This window comes from Notolabrus celidotus, chromosome 16 (genome assembly GCF_009762535.1).
Source record: "Notolabrus celidotus isolate fNotCel1 chromosome 16, fNotCel1.pri, whole genome shotgun sequence".
Lineage (NCBI taxonomy): Eukaryota > Metazoa > Chordata > Actinopteri > Labriformes > Labridae > Notolabrus > Notolabrus celidotus.
In genome coordinates, this window is record NC_048287.1 from 24,263,965 (window position 1) to 24,283,902 (window position 19,938).

The window sequence follows — 19,938 nt, forward strand, 5'->3', positions numbered from 1 at the left end:
TCCGAGTGCTGTATTTGAAAACCGTATGTGTCAAAAACAGTTTGTGTGATATGGTAATAAGCGTAAGAGGAGCCCGTGTTGTGTGGTGTTTGCTATCCTCAGAGGTCCTGAGGTGGACATGAGAACATATGTTGGTGTTCACACCAGGCTCAGCGTATGTTCGGGGAAATGACCTTTAGCTTTCCAACAGGAGACAACATGTTCGTATGAAACTTCAAAGGCAGAGAGAGGCAGAGTGTTACAAAAGATGGCTGGTTAACCTTTGCTGTTTGACCGATAATGCTGATAGGGTTTCTGGAGGACAGACATCACCATGAGACTGAACCTATACACATCTGTGGACACTGAAGCTCTGTTCAGGTGTTGCCTTACTCTCTACGAAAGGGCAGAAACACAAGGTCTGAGCTCCGGGAGTAAAGGTGCATTCTGGTGACAGAAGGTGACCTCAACTTCAATTTGTGTGACTGAAATAGCATCAAACGCTAACGTGAGTTGTAGGTGTGGAAAGATTTAAGAGTGGATGAAAATTGGAGCTGTAGGTGAGCAGAAATAGAAGTGCTCAGGGCAGAAGTTCCCAACCTGTTTAGCTTTTGAACCGATGTAAAAAAAATTATGTCAACTTCAAACAGTGTCAACAGTTGCATGTGTCCAGACCAAAGCAACTGCGGTTATCATTTTTAGGTACTCACATGAGGAAGTTTCAAAATAAATCAAAAGCCAATAGAAACAGGAACTTGAACAAAAAATGTCTAGTGTTCCTTTTTTTATTTAATGTTTCTGTCTCTGCTTTCTACCTCTGTAATACATTTAACTTGTTGGTTTCACCTGAACAGAACCAGGCTGTTTGTTCCTACTCCCAATATTAATGCTAACTTGTCAGCAGTCAGATGCTAAGCTAACCACCGCCACCTTTTTTTAAACCATTGACTGCATGGGGGAAATAGTGGACGGCGCACCTCCATCACCTCCTACTGTTAGAAGTGAATCCAAAATACTGCGTTGATGAAGTCACAGGAATAATTCCTACCTCTTCAGCTAACCAGAACTGATTCTTGTGCTGATTTGAAGCAGACACTCATGGAAATGGAAAGTTCAATGAGTCTTGTGTTGGTGTTTGTTTCATATCCTCTCGCTGTTCCCTTGGTAATCAAATAAAAAACGCTAACATTTGTCAACAGAGCTGTCAATCATGATGTCATATCCTCTCTTTTTAACTCTAAAATACATTTAAACTAGACTTCCCTGAAAAATGAACACTTGCACAAATAAATCATCATGATAAGTGCTAGTTTGACCCATGTCCCATCTGGTATGGAGGAAGGGGCTTTATGGCCTATACTGCAGACAGTTACCAGGGTTTTGGCTTCTCTCCAGGGAAGCTGCAGTGCTGCCCATGATTTTATGATTTTATTCGGTCTATGCTTTCAACTTATTGGACACAGAGTAAGAGAAGTATCAAACTTTACCTCAAGTGTCTTAGAGAACAGTTACATAACGCTGTAATTAATCAGTGTCCAATCAATAAATTCTAAGTGGAGATGATCATGACTCACAAATAACACAAACACAGGGCAGACAATGTCTCACACACACACACACACATTCACAGAGAATTGGAAGGAATCCCTCAGAAATGCCTAATGCAGGCAAATACTCCACATTCCATACATGCCCCAGAGAGAAACGTGTGTGTGTTTGTGTGTTTGTGTGTGTGTGTGTGTGTGTGTGTGTGTGTGTGTGTGTGTGTGTGTATTTGTGTGTGTGTGTGTGTGTGTGTGTGTGTGTGTGTGTGTGTGTGTGTATTTGTGTGTATGTGTGTGTGTGTATGTGCGTGCTTGTTTGTGTGTTTAAGTGTGTCAGGAAGGCTGGTGATGTACGCTTTTGTCATCGCAAAACAAGTGAGGTTACAAAGTTGGCCTGTGTGTCCAGCTCAATTGAGGTCATAAGCTTCCTAGTTTACTGCATAGTTTGTGTGTGTGTGTGTGTGTGTGTGTGTGTGTGTGTGTGTGTGTGTGTGTGTGTGTGTGTGTGTGTGTGTGTGACTATATTTGTGGTCAGGTTGTTTTGGGCTTGTGTGTGCGTGTGTGAATGTGCATGTTTGTTGTGATGGAGATAAACTGGCGACTCCGTTAGAGCCAGTAGTCGGTTGCGTATGTGCCTGGAAGCTGTAAAACTGTCTGAGAGGGCATGAATGCCATTAGACACATGCACATACCTACAACTCTCACACACAGACACACACACACACACACACATGCACATACCTACAACTGCTGCCCTGCAGGACCCTCACACACAGATACACAACACACATGCACAAACACAAATAAAAATGCAACTGGCTCCGTTGATATGACCTCTTGTGTCTGCTATTTCTCTCTGCAATCTGTGTTTACGCAGGTGTCACGCACAGTCACACTGTCTCCACTTGCTCACATGTACATAAACACACACTTGAACACACACACACACATACATATTTCAGTGCTACTTCCCTGCTTCCCAAACATGCCTGAGCTTCATTGGGAGAGACATGCATGAAGATAAACCGTAACCTTTGCAGATTAGCTGCATCGTCAGGTTTTCTGCATGTAGCGATGATCTTCCACTTCAGTAGTTCCCAACCTGGGGTCAGAGCCCCCCCACAAGGAGTCACAGGATACATCAGAGGGGTCACAAAACACATACCAGGATGGGGAATAGCTTGACTTGTTATTTCACCTCTTCAGGCCTCTAAAATTTACACCAGTAATACAAGAAGGGAAAAAAACAAAACTTAAGTGGAGGAATGCAGAAGTGCTGTGTTGGGTGGTGTCTAACCTGTCTGAGATAATCCCATCCACAGAAGCTTATAGAGTTATAGAAAATCCTGCAGGTCAGCTCTCCTTTCCTCACACTGAGCTCTTCCTTAGAGGTACAAACCTCCAACCACCACAAGAAACCACCTCCTAACCTGCTGTCTGGTCCTGAAAACACACACAAGAACCTATGTTCATGGGAACCTGAGCTTGTCAGTTATTATTTATCAGTACTCTGCTTTCAAAGAATGTTAGATAAGCTGAACACATCCAGCAGAGGGAAGTTTTAAAGGACGAGATGTTGAATGGCTGTCAAATTTCAGGTAAATTGCAAAAAAAGCAACTTCACCCAGAAGCAGAAACTCAGGAAGAGCAGGTTGAATTAAAGGCTCTACCTTGCTGGAATCCATGGTCAATGAACATGTCTTACAGGCTGTCAGACTAACAGAAATTATCCCAGAGGGGGAAAGCTGGAAGACAGGTGACTAGAATACAGGTTTCAAGATTTTTGGAAAAAGGATTAAGAATGCAGGATGGTACGAAGAGGAACGTGGATGAATTAGACAGGGAAAGTAGGAAAATGGAAGCTAAACATTGTTCCCTTCTTATACAACATGTAATGTTTTATCTGAATTGGCCTCACTACTGCAAAATGCCTTTAAACTATACAAACAATAATGTCACATGTTAGTCAGTCTGTTGTTTACAGTGATAAAACATACATTTAATGAATGTCTTGTTGTATTGCAGACGAAAAAAAATCCCCTTGAGGGCCTGTATCCATTAACACCATTTTTTTGCACTGGCAGCATATAGGATCTAAATTTCAGAGCACTTCTCCCCAGCACTTAGTGTTGTGAGGTTAAGATAGTTGTTAAGCCTGTTTTACAATTTTTCTGTATGCATCATATTAATTATTCTTTTTCATATTTGCATCTGTTCCAGAAGTTTACAAAAACTATATTCATATAAAAAAATATTGAAAGGAATTTTCCCCAGACATTAGCAGCAGCTCAGACCGTGAAATTATACCCCCCAAAAATGATTGCAGTTTGTTTCTCCTCCGTAAGAACCTCCGACATTGTTGTTGACAGAGGTGAAATCAAAAGCCCCCCCCCTTCTTAATTTTGATTGGTTGGTTAGGTAGATGTGACATTGACAAGTGCTGCAGTGTTTCAAAAGTTAAACTATTTTCATTGAGAGTCTCAGGGGCGCAGCAAAAACAGCTGTGTGGAAAGCTTTTTGTGCTTGGTAACTGTGTCAGTGTTTACAAAATCAGCCCCCAAAATGCCTTTAGTGGACACAGGCCCTAACACAACTAACTCTGTAATAGTATAAGTTGTATGATCTCAAGTTAAGAGGTAACACTTGGAACATTGTGTTTATACTTTATAGTGATAACTGACTAAATCAATTGAAGTATGGTAAAATTATGTGCGTTCTTTTCCCACAATGCAGTGCTCAAATGAATATGGATAACCTACTTTCTACAACAAAAACACTTAAAAAATTCAAAGAAGAATCCTTTGACAGTTTTACGTGTCAAAATAGAAGAGAAAGGAAATGCTTGTGTACTCACTGCAAGTATACCATGATTTTATGTAATAAACTTACATATCATTGGTAGTTAGTATGGAACTAGGACACAGCATTAGCTCCAAGTTCCATAATGAATGCGGGCCTCAGGGGGAAAGATACAGCGTCTGAGTCTTTAGAGGGAGGAAGTGTCATGGCACTTCACATAAATTGAGTTTGTTGTGTTTGGCCATTTTAAGATGTATATTTCATGATGTTTCTGCTTAATTCTGCTTGTTGGGGAGCTTGTGGACAAATAAAAGAGAGAGGGGAAATGTCATTTTAGATTTTATAATTAAAGACAAGCTCCTGTTACAAGACAAACATGCATCAAGTAAGATAGATTAAAAAAATGATTTTTTTTCCACTTTTGCGACAATGGATTCTAAGTTGCCACATTTGCTCTTTACACACACATTCAGTAGAAAGCCATTTTCTCTTAAACTGTAGCTCTGCAGTTTAGTAACTGCTGAACAAAGCCCTACACTTGTATTTGTGGCCTAAATAAACACCCATGGGAGTTTTTCTTTGGGAAATATTGCTGCTGTCCTCAGAGCATGAAGAATTAGTGTTTGAAATACAAACTGCAAGGAGCTGCAAGGCTTGCACAAAGAAAAAGTATAATCCGCTGCTCGGAAGGAAGAAAAAGAGTGCACGGTCGGTCTAGGCTCTTATGTAGATTACTTTGAGTATTTTAAGGATTTAATCAGTGGCCGATGATGCTGCAGTGTCTCGTTTTTCCCCTCCACGGTATCGTCTAGCTTGCTAATCTGTATAATCTCAACACACTCTATCAGTCACTACACTAGGACATACAGGTAGAGACTAACAAGTGTGAGCATGCACACACACACACACACACAGATATGCAGATCCTTGCCTGCTTATATGCCTTCCTGTTCGTGTGCGACCGACTCCCCAGGGTGGTGTCAGCGCCCTGACTGATGAAAACACAGCAGCGGTGGCGGTGTCAATGCTATAAAACAAAGGCTGCAGTGTAGATGAGCTGCCAGCCGTACCTCCTGTGATGGATTTCACCCAGAGCACATTTGCTGCTGAAAACAGACCATTTAGTCTCCCTGCCGCTTTTTCACTGACCCTCAATGCTCTCTTAATTCTTCCACTTCTTCCCGGTTCTCTTGCTTCCTCTATCACAGAGTTAGAGCTGTACCCGACTCACAATTTGTAAGTCGAGTTGGCTTGGCTGTTCATCACAAAGCTGGAGTATTGGTTCCTTTATTTTCAGGTCAGAGCCAAACCAAAGCCTTACCTATGAGACGCATATTAATTCAGCTACGGTTGGTGTGATATCAGTAGAGCTCAGATTCTGAATGTTTCAGGTCACGTCACTGCTGTATTTAACTAAAGAGTTTTACTAACTTAAAAAAAGGAAAAGGGAGCTGAGCTTAAGTTTGCCGCAGCTGAATATATAGTCTTTGTAAAGTTAGCAGCCTGCCATGCCGCTGCTCCTGCAATGCTCTGTGTACAATGACCCAGAGAAAAACCAAAGCCCTGCTTAGCTAGCTTGGCCAACAGCCCCTCCTGACAACCTGTGCCTCCTGAACAGAAAGAGAGAAACACCATCCTCCACCACAAACTGCTTTAATCTGTTGTCTTTGAACACTTTTTTGAGTTTCAACTTGAGGCAATCTTTAGATTTACGGCCTGCTGTGTTGTTTGGAACGTTGCTCTGTGCAGCCAAATAAATGAAAAGCGCAGAGATCCATCTAACAAAATACGAGCCACGCCTTGATTTCCCTATATACCTCCAGTCTTTACACCTTTCCTTACTGCTGTCTGTGCCCTTCAGCCATCTTCAGACTTGAATGCCTCATGTTTATGACCCCTACAAAGGAACACATCTGTTCTCTGCCCATCCCATGCCGTCTGTTTCCCTGTTGTTGGTCTCGTCTCTCTCCCTTCTGCTCCACTTGTCTGCACACGTCTGCAGCAAACCGCCTCAGACTGTCTTTGTCCATTCAATATCTTTCACAGGTGACAGGGTCACAGCAAGCTCCAATATCCTTTAAACCCTCTCCATAATAAGGGCTGTGTATCCAGCGAATATCTTCCACAGGTGAAGTGTCAGGCAGAAGATTGTCAGATTTGTGCTTCACTTTAACAGAAATGTTTCTTCTCTCTGTGTAATATCTGTTTTATCAGAGGAAGGTCATTTCAAGTTTTCAACACCATGTTGTTGTTTTCTTCTTTTCAAACTTCACACTCACATTAGTCAGAAAGAATGCTTAACAATAACAGTCCACATCGACAGTTGGGTGTTAAGCCAGGCTTGATCATGACTCAAGAGTTTCTCGGTGCAGAACGCGGCTCTCTGAGATATGCAAAATCCTCTAAAGCGTGTGACTATTAATAGAGGAAGAAATATCACTGAGACAGATTATGTTCACAGCAGGGAGTCTCAGCGGAGAGTTTTCCTCAACGATCTTTAGCGGTCCCACTCGACAATGCATAACACCCCCTCCCTAAGAACAATCTGGGTTAATATCGTACAATTACACTGCATATGTTTCATTTTTGGTTTTTGCTAGGCGACAGTTTTTCGGGAGGGAATGACAAAGAGACTTTATTAAAAGTTTGCACGCAATCCTTTATTTAATCCGAGCTGCAGGAATTTACAACACCTTCCTTTAATGAGTTATACCTTTACAGTCCAATAAGCTGCCTTCATGAAAATATTCAGATAATTCTAAAATGAGGAAACAATCATAGAAATGAATGGATAAACTTAAAAAACTTAGAGGTGAATGCTTTGACCTTTAAGATATACAATGGGTCCTAGTTTTGGAGGTTCCTTTTATTCCAAGTGTTTAATAAACAGTTTGAAACCAGGTCAAAAAAGCTTCACACAGACATGATTACATGAAGAATAGAGAGGAGGAGATGAAGTACACGGCTGATGTGCGGCCGATATTTGGGATCCCGGAAGTGCTGTTAATACGGGAAATACAAGCCGCCGAGCGGACCAATCACAGGGCTTGCGGTCCGTGTCGATTCTACGCATAGTTACATTTTGGAGGAGATGCACATCAGCTACGTGCGTAGGCCTCTGCATAGGTACGGGAGCTACTCGGACCCCCGGTGTAGGCTACATTGTCGATTCGACGCAGAAGTATAAATCAGCCTTAAGTCTAAAGGGTCAAAAATCTGACACCACATAGGCCTACCTCCTAATCTTTAAGTCAGTGTTTAGATGTTGATTTGCTGCTTAAAGCTAATTTGTTGTTTTAGGAACAAGGGATGAGCCACCTGCCATTAGTCAGGCTGTAGCTCTGGTTAATGGCGACTACCATGATGCTATAATGCTCTACTACCTGGATGTAAACAAATACAGTGCAGATAAAGTTGTTAGTGGGCTATGTTTGGATAAAATGGCATATAACCACTGGACCAAAGGGATGCATGGGCCTGACCAGCACTGGTACGTAGACTTAACCTGCAAGAATGACCCAACGGCTGGTGGTGCTAGCTTTTGCTAACTTTGTTATCGTTTGTTTAGCTGCATTTAATTAATTGTGCTCAGTTTTGACTGTTTTCTAACCTTTAATTAGAATTTAAATGTTATTTTCAACCAATAGGACATTAGTCACGTTTTTAGTTAGGCTCACTGCCTCTCTTCGTGCTAAGCTTGCTATAGCTTCTTTTTGTATCCTACAAACGCGAGCTGGGTATCCTTTCTTCAACATTTTAAAACTCTTCACTTAAAACAATTATACTTGATATAATGTCAGTTCTACATGCTGACACAATACTAGCCTATTTCCTCCTCTTAAAGTTAACGTTGTGAACGTGTTAGCTTATTTATATGTGTTAGCTAATTCATCAACCAAGGAGTAAAAATCCAGTGTTTCCACTCCCTTAGGCTTGTTCTGGTCTTCAAAACATCCTGAATGATATGATCTGTTGGCCACTAAATGCTAAACTGTGTTCAACAGCATTAGCTATTTTTTTCTGTGTGACACTTGTTCAGTGTTCTAAACAGTAGTCCATCTCATCTGTGAACAAGTCCAATGAGTTGAGGCAATAAATAAGAAAGATTAGCTTAATCATGCTAACTGTCCCTGGAGGCTAACGGGAGAGTTAGCTGTTAATTCTGTGTGTTTATCGCTCACAAAGACCCTCTCTGTATTAAACACTGCCTTTTGATCAGTTCATTCATAAGAGAAGCATTTAACTTGCACTGAAGTACTCGTCTGACATTTCTTCTTCGCTGGAGAGAAGTTCCCAAACACATAGACGCCTTTGAATTAAACAAAAACTTCCTTACAGAACGTCTCCCTGCGAGGGTCGTTCAATCATAAGTTTAGTCAAGCTACTTTGTAGAGTCAATCCCACTTGTTTGACCGTGAAGGTTTATGATAAATGTGCTGACTTTATGAATAGCGGCTCTATTTAGAGATTGCTCCATAAAACAAGCAGCCGTCCAACTGTTTTATGTTAGGTCATAAAAGCTAAGGTCAGTGCCATGTGAAGTCCCAAAATGAGATTCATTCTCGTGTTTTGCAGCGCGGCAGTTAATCTCTTGTGACATGATGTTCATTAAGGTAGAAAACAAGTAGTGTTTAACGTCAGTCTGGAAACTTCTGTGGTTGAATTGGCTGATTTCACATTGCGTGTGTATTTTAGGGGTAAAGAACATACACATTGTGCCCTTTATGTTAGCAGAAGAGCTATTTTGGGCTTTGTGAGGACATGAAAGGAAGGTTTTATATATGTGACTGATGGCAGCATACACAGACACACTAATGATCCTATAGTCTGGGCAAACTTTCCCTCTTCTTTGACTTCAAAAGGAGCCGCCATACCTATTGTAGCCCCACCTGTGCATGGGTGTTTCAACAACTGCTATTAGTACAGCTGCCTGTCTACAAGCAGCAGTATTTGTTTCGAGCTAAAATAGCTTTGTGATGTTGTGAGCTCTAAAGCAGACTCATTGTGACTGATGTAACGTCTGTTGTTGCTTGTTTGGCTTAACACTTACACAACCCAGAATTCTATGAGTGCTTGAGAGGGTGTGGTGGTAACTCTGAGTGCACAGATTACACACATTAATAGGACAAAATTAAAAATGTAACATTGGAAAATTGAAAAATTGGTCTGTTATGGTAGGATCGGAAATTAAATAGCTTTCTGAAGGGCAGAAATAAACTTCTAGGTACAAAAATGTACTTTCAACTGAACTAAAGCAAAATTATGAACAGGCAGCTAATGACCCTGTGGATGAGATGAAATTATAGCATCACTAAATCATTCTTCTTTTAATCCTTGGATACAATAACTTTCACCATAACTGGTAAAAAGCTTTATAGACATGTATGAAACACATACACCCAAATACTGCCTAAACAGGCAACCTCCCAGTCGCGAGAAAAAAAAGGAAAATGGAAGAATATTGCCTCGTCTAAAAGAGATCAATTAAGAGAGCAGTATAAGTTTATTGCAGACATAATTTGTATGGTATTTTAATAAAACCATTGAAATAAAATGTTAAATCACAATGAAAGTATTTGTCTTTGTACGGAAGCCTTAAGCACACAGACACTAACACGGTTTATTAACTTGGTTTTCAAATAAAAAAAAACTTCTGGTTGTTTTCTCTTCATCATCTTATGTCAGGAAACTGGAGCTGCACTGATTTCAGATTTGACATGTGTCACTCTCACAATGACCTAACAATCACCGCAATTGGCAATCCATTTGAGCTGCAAGATTTGCGGTCGCTCTCTCTGCCACAGCTTCCCTGTACAAGCTTTGTGCCTAAGCCATCAGCCCCAACACCTCCCAGCATTCACCTGCAAGCTCTGGCTATGGGGGTATGAAGATATTATCTCATCACTCTTCAGTTTTCTGCATATGAAATAAATCTGCGAGGGATGGTAAGGGGAGTGGAGCCTTGGCGCCAAATTCGGATAATGCTATACTGCTGCAATTAAGTTACAACTGACACAACAGGAGTTATCATTATCTTAAGATAACAGGATGAATTTCTGGCCATCTAGAGAACAGAAAAGTCCGTTTTCTGAGTTATGATCATCTAAAGTTGTTGCGGCCTTCCTAACATAAAGAAATGTTAACTCAAAAGTGGGACCAAAACGCACGAAAAGGGACTCCACACAAGATGTATTGTTTAAACACTGAGCTTTATTTGAACAAAATAGACCCCAAAATGTTCAAAATCAAGAAAAGGAAACGGAAACCAGTGAAACAAAAGGGGTTTGGAGACCCCTTGCCAAAGTTAACAAAAAATAGAAAGGTGCCTGGCCAGCCTCACAATGGACTGCCACTCATAGCACATTCCCCTAATCTAATTTGGAACCGGAAACTAACCTGAGAAAAATAAAGCACTACCACTGGTCTCCAGCCCAAACTCAATAACAAAACCAAACAGTCTAAAACATGTTGACAAAAAGAACCTCAATGTGAAAAGAAAGGTAAGGATAAAGCAAAGCTCTCCTCACCACATCCTGCTCAGTGTATGTGTATGTGTGCACCACACTGCCTCGTCTTAATCACCTCCTCCTACCTGAGTGCTAATAGCTCTCAGCCTGCTGCAGGTGTACAGGGGGGGGGGGAGAGGAGGGAGAGAGGGGGAAGTGAGAGAGACCTGAGATGCACGCAACAAGTCATGATCTTGAGAAATCAACTAAAATGTACCTTTAATCACAGAGCATGGAGTACAGGAAATATAAGGATGCGTGTCCTCTCCGGGCTTCCGTCATTTGGAACAGAGCGTGATGTTCCTTCAGGATTTCCTTTATTGGCATAAGCTCAAATCAATGCTCGGATTTGCTTTGCAGTAACAAAAACATGGTGAAAATTAATGATTGGCTATGCTGGTGTGTGTAAAATGACATTTAAAAAAAAAATACACAAACTTTAAGAGAAAAGGTAGACTCCGATGATAACCTTAACAAAGTCTCCACAAAGGGAAATTCAGAAACACTTAAAATCACTGCCCTGATATTTCTAATGTTAAAGGTGATCTGGCAATGACAGTCCTGGCAGTTGATTGAATTTGTGTTTTTCTGTGTGTGTGTGTTTTTCTGTGTGTGTGTGTGTGTGTGTGTGTATGTGTGTGTGTGTTTTGTTGTTAATAGACTTCCCAGTGAGCTGCCAGTTGGCTTGTCACATCACAAGGAACAAATTCTGGCAATCGTGACTCAGGCGAGGAAGAAACAAAACCCTTCTTGGCACTTTCCTGCGGTTAGACAATACAAGGCGCACAATGACACACGAACACACACTCTGTTTCTCTCTCTCTCTCTCTCTCTCTCTCTCTCTCTCTTACATACAAATTTGCATGTGCTTACAAACGCACCATAGCCGTCCATCCGTGTGAGCGCCCTACGCGTTTTTCTTTCAGCATGAAGCAGGGGAATCATGAGGGGGAGAAAAACTGTCATTGATGTGTAAATGCAGGATAAATAATTCCTCTCCTGTCTCACCCAAAAGACCGACTTGACGTGTGTTTTCTGTTCCTGCTTTCAGCTTCCGCCTAGCCCCACCTCCCTCCTCTTTCCTGTATCCATCCCTCCCTGCATCATTACTTATGAAGCACAGTCATAAAACACTCTTGTGTTCCGCGTTTTCTGAAACTTCTCCATCATCCATCCCTACCTCCCTCCTTTCGCTCTGCGTCGGGCACGTCGGAGAAAGTATCCGACCGTAATGGAAAAGGAAAGCAGTGTTGTGGCCTTCGCACTCGCACAGTGAGAAAAACAGGAGAAGTGGAAGAGTCCTCGGCCTTGGTCTGCTCTATATTTATAGGCAGAAAACCTGATTTCAGATCAGTCACGCTAGACTTGCAGCAGACACCTACTGCATGCAGACAGTGAGCCTCTCCCTCTTCTTCTATCTGCTCTCTCTGAGTACATGCTGTGTTTTATATTTCTGTCTCTACCTCTGCTTTCTCTCTATTTCTATTTCTAAGTCTTATCTTCCTCCTGCTCTGTTGAAAACCTCCATCAAACGCACTGAGAGGGTGTAGTTTATCCACACCGGAAAAATCTTTGTCTACCGTCTAAGAGACTCTTTCTCTCGAAAGAAAACTGCCGGTTTCAACCTGAACATTTTGAGGAATCAAGCTGAACAACTGTAACTGTATACACTCTAACTGAGGGAGAGCTATAGCTGTAATGGAATGGGGTTTTTCTCTACAGTGGCAAGGAAAAACTTCCTTTAACAGGCAGAAATATTGAGCAGAACCAGACTTATGTTAAACAGCCACCTGCCTCAACCGAGTTGGGGTTGGGAAGAGGGATAGAGGAGATTAAGAGAGAGAGAGATAATAGGGATGAGACGGATAGTAGTAGTAGTCGTAGCTGTCACATAACTGCACAGGTGCAGCCTAAGCCAAGTGGCACACTAGAAAAGCAAACATGGCGGTAGCAATAAGAGCATCTCACGTGTAGAGTTCATCCGAAAGTTTTCTCTCCACTCAGAATCAGTGAACTCCATGAGGATGACCCTGTCCCACCGTTCACAGCTGCATATCTTCATTGCTCTCTCGTCCTACGCCGTGGCAGTTGAGTTGAGGACATGTTCAGTATTTCCTGTTGCTCTCTTCTTCTGTTAGTAGAAATGAAGTTCACACACCATATCTGCAATGTAAGAGTGGGAAGCCAGCGATGAGCCTCAATGGTCTAATTTTTCTCAGATTTTGAAATTGCTGCGGTGTGTGTGGTAAAAAATAAACATCAGAGGCGCCTGTGAAGAACAGAAGCAGTAATCAGAAACTGGATACAAGTATTTATCATGTATACTGGGGAATGAATGGACAGGATAAGGCCTATAACCGGAACACTAAACTCCATGTAAACACACTTATTGATGGTTTTGCTATAAAACTGGCAGCACTGGGAAACTGTACTACATGCAACACTATTATGTGACTGAAATGACCCTACTTTGACTTATAGGTCTGATGTTCCAGTGTCCTGTGTAAACTTCCTTGTTTAGTCCAAACAAACCATCCACCCAAACCATTTCCTCATGCATACTTTCTCACTCCGTGTCCTTTGTCTCCTAGCTTCCTCCTGTCATAATTACTCCCTTAAGGTGGCTCCACCTTAACAATAGGTGACGAGGAGCTACTGTGTCGACGTGGGGTTAGAACATAAGAACATTAGAACCTATCATGAGAAGTAATGCTGCTTTACTGAACACCATCATGGCTGTGATTGAACAGAGCATGCTGAAATCCAGTATAACACCCCGACTGCAAGTGTGATATTGCTTTTATACTACAGTTCTACAGTTCTACAAACAGCATAAAACAAGCACAACTAGTACCACAAATGGATTGCAGCAGTACAGTACTTCCTGCTATTCAGGCTAACTGGGGCAGAGTGATACACCAGGTTTTAAGTCCCAGTGTTGTTATACTCTATATCAGCACTCACTGAAAACCTATTGTCCAATCTTCTTCTTCTTCTTCTTCTTCTTCTTCTTCTTCTTCTTCTTCTTCTTCTTCTTCTTCTTCTTCTTCTTCTTCTTCTTCTTCTTCTTCTTCTTCTTCTTCTTCTTCTTCTTCTTCTTCTTCTTCTTCTTCTTCTTCTTCTTCTTCTTCTTCTTCGCACCTTTAAGAGAGTGAAAGGTCTGTCCTGAAAATGGGAACAGTGTATAATACTGCAACATGGGCCTTAGCTGCTGATGTTCCTTAATGGTGCACTTTCTTTTAGATTCATGCAATTAAGCCAATGACCAACAACCCTTTTACATGCACTCAGACTGTGGTCTCTTGGGCTTCGGGGACCTTGGCCCTCGAGGCCCAAATACTGATTCAAATTTCGTCCTTTTTTCGTGTTGCATCATGTTGAGTCAGTTAAGTCTTGGCAAACATTACACAGATGTCTAAAATCCTTCAGATCAAACCTCACTCTGTTCTCTGTCCTTAGCTTGCATCTCTTCTTCTACACCCTCGTCCTCACTTTTATGTCGAGATCTTCCTCCTCCTCCTCCCGCCTCCTCCTCCTCTCCTCCGTCTTGTCCTAAAGAGGCACACGAGCCTCTGACTTCTCGGCCGTGTTCTTGTGCTGCTGTGCTTTTAGCCTAATGGACGGACAGCTGTGCTCCCGTTTCTATATATAACTAACAACCCTACATGATGAAGTCTGTCACACCCGTTCTCCAGCTACTTCATAGCTGACCGCTGTGCTAATGCCCGAGGAGCTCTGCGTGTGTGTTTGAGGGAGTGTGTGCTCGTTGGGTGATAAGGCCTAAATACCCAAATTTAATCTGCAACCTTTTTGTGCTCACAACTCGGTTTTTTTTCCCTCTAAAACCTGCACTCTGTATTTAATCTTTTTCAGCCAAACATGAAAACTGTGGTTTTATGAACAAATAAAGTAACCTCTAACAGATTAAGTGAAAAGCACTTTGTTAAGTCTGGCTGGATGTACTTAAAACACAGTATTTAATGGATCTAATCTGAATGAAAACAGAATTTTGCTTTCAAATGGAGGGGAAAAAAGCCTTTTTAGTCCTTAGAATCTCCGAATTGTCTACATTATTCAAGGTGAAACATCAGGATGGTGACTTAGGACTCCATTTTTTGACTTCCCAAAGGTTTACAAGTGCTGGAAGTTCAAAAAAAGAGTCTAGATATTGCACTTTAGCTCTGTCTGCCTCTCATTTTGTGTCATGAAATTAGCACCTTTAAGCACACTAATCCCCCCCTGGTGTATTTTCATATTAACATGCTCTGTATGTGGGTATTTGTGTGTGTGCGAGTGCAGGATGGAGGTATAAGTGACAGTGTTAAGGGATCAGCTGGTGCTGGGGTCGTATCCTTTCAGATTAGAGAGCTTAGTCCTCCCGGCTCTGAGTAATTAACGACAGAGAGAGAAACAGATAAAGACAAAGAGTCAGAGAGGAGGGTAGTACGCATGGAGAGCGGTATTAAAAGAAGAATCATGCACACATGCATACTAACAGGAACACACTCAGCACAGAAGGGATTGTGCGTAATGACAGGGTGCACAGTGGCCGGTGTATTTGTGTATACGATGAGCGTGTGTGCAGCCGAGCGCTGAGTCCAGAAACAACAGCAGATAGGATATAAAAGGGTTGGTCTGGCTCTGTGGTTCGTCTTGCAGAGTTCAAGACCTCTATAGTGTCCACAGGGACAAGAAGGGCAGGACGACAGGAATGCAACCACATGAAGATTTAGATACAAGTCTGCATACACATAAAGACATTTTTGAGACATTTGCAATAACAATAAATGTCAGGGAGAAGCAGGCTGGAGTTTTAGTTTTGTGTCTTCCATAGTCAAGTTTTCCCCACAGACTGTATAAAACATATACACAAATTTAACAATGTCAACCATTGGTTTTTGAAGAGGTGTCATGAAGCCCAAAGATGGCAGCCGCCATATTGGAAATATTGACTTCAACCAACTTTGGGCCAATCTAACACTGGCAAAGACTTAGGGTTGACGCCATGGCCTAGCCACCTGGAAACAGTTCCAGCACGCCAACCTGTCAGTTAGCTCAGTCATGCCTTAAATTATGCATAATCCCCAACTTTAATATAATCAAAACAGATGAGTTATACAAAATTCACCGACCAAACAGTAGTTGTGAATACAGGAATGAGGTACAGAGACCATAATCACTCTCCGTCTCATGGTTGTAAACACTCTGCTGTGAAATGGTCCTTTTAAAATGGGCTCCATTTGAGTTTCCTTGGTTTTTAGAGCCAGTCTCAAGTGGACATTTGACACATTTGCCTTATTTTTCAACACTGGAGCCTTCTGCTTGGTTTTCTAACAAAACCCATTTTTTATTTAGCAAATGTCACCCTTAAGGAGTTGCAGTGCTTGGCTGCAAACTACGTCCGAGGGCTCTTTAGTGCTTTGTTAGTGTTGTGTTACCCATTGGGTCGTAGAAACGTTTTGATGCCGTGTCTGAGATGAATGTCTCATGTTATGCCTCTGATTTGGTGGATCTTTGCCATCTTGTGGGTGCATTTTTCTGTGCAACGTCAAAAAATTACAATCAAACCAGTAATAAAGGCTCATATGTTTTATTGAGAATGGCTGAAAGGATTAAGCAGACCAATACATAAAGAGCTTAATATCAGTTTATATGTAAAGTGTGTTAAAGTGCCAAAAACTACAGTTTTTTGTTATTGTTATTTTAAGTCATATGTAAGTATGTAGCTTTTTTGTTTGTCATTTATTTGATAAAGCAAACAGAGCTGCTTTAATGCAAGAAAACAATGACTCAGACATTCAACACTACACTAAGAAAGGGTGTCATAATCATATTTTTCTACCATCAAGAAGGAATACAGTCGCCCAATATAGTAAACTTGTTTTTAAAACACATGAAAGTATAGTTTTATAGTGTAGTGTGCAGCTTCTTGCTCTAATAAGTTGAACTGATTTTGTGGTAGATTGGACAAAAGTGATATAAGGTTATATAGGATAGTAAATTTTAAAATATATTTTAATCAAAGAGTGATCCATACTCCTTTGGAATGTTTTCATTTCAATCTTTTTGGATCCTGAGTTGATTAAAAAAAATGTGGGAAAAAAACACACTTTCCTTGGAGGCCAAACAGAAAATGTTCCTTTCTCTCCCTCCTGTGAACCCTGCGATGGATCACCTCCCTGTTATGGGTTCCACAGTGTCAGATGTCACCACAGACTTTGTGAATGGATAGCATGTCAAGTGTTACCTTGACAAAAGATGAGTCCAAAGTCTGGTGGTGAGTGCACATCAGGTGATTGGGGTGCTGTCAGTGCTGTGGAGGGTGTTGATAAGTGTTAATTTAGCTGAAAATGTGAGTAGATGCTACACAGCATACTGATGAGTGCTGCATCAGGGGGGTCATACAGGGAGGAAGGTGACTACACTAATGTGATCCTGTCTCTGTATTTGTTTAATGTGCTTATTTGTTTAGTGATGAGACAGCAATTTTTTTAACCATATATCTTTGGTGTCAGAAAACGTGTAAATCAGTGTATTGTGCTTTAAAGCATTAATGGAAAGTACAGATTCATTATTGTAACAGAAGAGTTTAATTTTCACTCTTTTCAGGGAAAGGCAGCCTAATGCAAAGAGAGAAAAAATCTCTCCCTTTTAGCCCAGCACTCGAGACCTCCACAGTAATGACTCTCGGTAACTGAGGAAGACAAAGCTGCATGGCAGAAAATCCATTAGTGAGTCTGCTGCGAGATAGCAAAGAGACACAGAGGAATGGTGGCTTTTGATACTGCGAGGCCGACTGCTCTGCAGGCATCACAAATAAATGCCTTGTGTTTTCTTTTTTTTATTGCAAGAGTCTGAGAAGGCTGCCAGAGTTATCCCCCATGTCTGAACCCCGCTGGATGAGTAATATCTGAAACACTGTGCAGTCTAGCCGAGGTGTGTTTGTGTGCGAGGGAGTGTGTAGGTCAGGGGAAAAGGGAACATGGGGCTTAGATTTAGCGCTAGGCCAAGACAGCAAGTCACAAGATCAGGATGTATGTATTTGGTGGAAAGTTTCAGTGAAATGATATGGTCACTTTGAAACCGAGTGTATTCATTTATTAATTGATAAATGATAGAATTTTTTAACTCATTGAACCCCCAAAGAAAAATATACCCAAACCTTTAATAACAACCAAACATATGAGCACTTCCGTTGGAAGGACCCGTAAGAGGGCAAAGGGCATTTTATTTTACATCTTATCCATTGGAAGGGCATCCAGGGGGCTTTTTAGTATGTTCATTTACACAGAATGGGCTTATTTAAAAGTTTTATACTCTGGAAGAGCTTCCAGTTGGCTTTTAATATGATGAATTTCACTAGAAGGGACTTTTTAAAGTTTCTATCCAGTGGAAGAGCATCCAAGGGGCATTTTATTCACTGTAAGGGCATCAATGAGGTCACTTTTTATTTAATGTTTTATCCACAGGGAGGGCATCCATAGGATCATTTTTTTTTTTAAATGTAACCACTAAAACGGCACCCAGTGGGCTTTGTATTTTGTTTAACTACACTAAAGGTATCTAGAGGGGATTTTTTTAATGTTCCATCCACTGGAAGAGCTTCCAGGGAGCTTTTTTATGTTTTATTCACTGGAAGAGTATCCAGGGTGCATTTTTATTCATTGGAAGGGCATCCAAATGGCGCTTTTTTAATTTTAATATCTTATACTTTAGAAGGGCACACAATGGTCACTTTAATGTTTTATCCACTGGAGGAGCATCCAGAGGGTTATTTTTTTTTTTTTTTTTTATAAACAGGAAGGACATCCAAATGGTCCCTTTTTATTTTTACATCATATCCACTAAAAGGATATCCAGTGTGCTTTTTATAATGTTTAATTACACTAAAGCGCATTTAGAAGGGATTTTTTAATGTTTTATCGACTGGACTAGAAGAGCATCCAGAGGGCATTTTTTCACTGAAGGAGCATTCAAAGAGCTTTTGATCATGTTTTATCCACTCAAAGACTACAAACAAGAGCATTTTTTGTTGTGATTACCACTGAAAGGGCAACAGAAATGATGTGTTATGTTTGATCTATTACAGCGGTATACAAGGTTGCACTTCTCCGGCAATTTTTAGGGCATGAGGGCACGATTGTCCCCATTGCCCCTCCCCCCTGAGTACACCCGTGGACAAAAGTCTGGTTCAAATATTGCTTACTGAATCTATTTTGATTGTTTAAGTGTAGATTTTGCTTTCCATGCTTAAAGTTTACACTGACCTCTATGTCACTAAAGCTTAGGAAAGAACTCATAGTTGTGTGTTTCAGCTACAATATTATAGAATGCCAGCAAGGTGCTGAAAGATGAGGAGGCAGAGGCAGAAAGAAGAGGATGAGTAAGAGAGATGGATGGTTGAAGGATGTAGCTTATCTGTCCATCTGCTGCTAAAACTGGGAAGTAGCTGTGTGTGTGTGTGTAAAACAGTTTCTTACAACAGCTGCAAGAGAGGATTTAACATCTGGATACACCTTCTCTTTCTCTTCTTGATTTGTCTCCCTCGAACACACACAAACACATGGAACACTGGTTCATTTTCTCTCTTTGCATGGAGATTACTGAAATGAGAGAAAAGATGGGACGATGAGGGAGAAAATAAAAAGAGGAGAAAAAGTGAAGATTACAGACATTGTTGCTTCTGTAACACATCCCCCACACAAAGATGAGCATGAATACTCGTCTCTCCCTCTCTCTTTCGGTTTCTGCCTCTGTGTGTTTAATGTAAGCGGATACTGGAAGACCTCATTCCTCTGCACACTGAAACCTGAACTGTCTATTTAGCCTCCTGGCTTTCATTCTGTCTATCTTTTCTCTTCCAGAAAGCTGCATCTTATTTGCCTTTTTCTTTCCCTTCCCCTCTAATTTTTACATTTTTCACTCATCTCATTCTTTAAATTTTGGTTTTCTTTAATCCAAATAAAATACAGCAGTCCTATGTTTTTGACCCTTGTGACTGCCTCAGTCTGCTGGCATGTTCAGTGTGGGTTTGAAGCCTAGCGTCTGACCCATTGCCTGCAGACAGAGCTGCAGTTTTGTGACTTTTTCTCCTCCAACCCTCCCTCTCT

General features: G+C 41.2%; 1 protein-coding gene and 1 long non-coding RNA gene across 4 annotated transcripts in view; one reads left to right on the top strand and one right to left on the bottom strand.

Moving 5' to 3' along the window:
- The window catches only part of ext1c (exostoses (multiple) 1c), a 119,201-nt gene that overhangs the window by 66,360 nt on the left and 32,903 nt on the right, over window positions 1-19,938 (top strand). The gene's annotated exons all lie outside the window — the stretch shown is intronic.
- Window positions 10,513-12,403, bottom strand: LOC117828434. Its single transcript, XR_004634398.1, has 2 exons — window positions 11,046-12,403; window positions 10,513-10,939 (listed from the first exon to the last, which is right to left on the bottom strand). It is a non-coding gene; the product is annotated as an uncharacterized LOC117828434 (long non-coding RNA).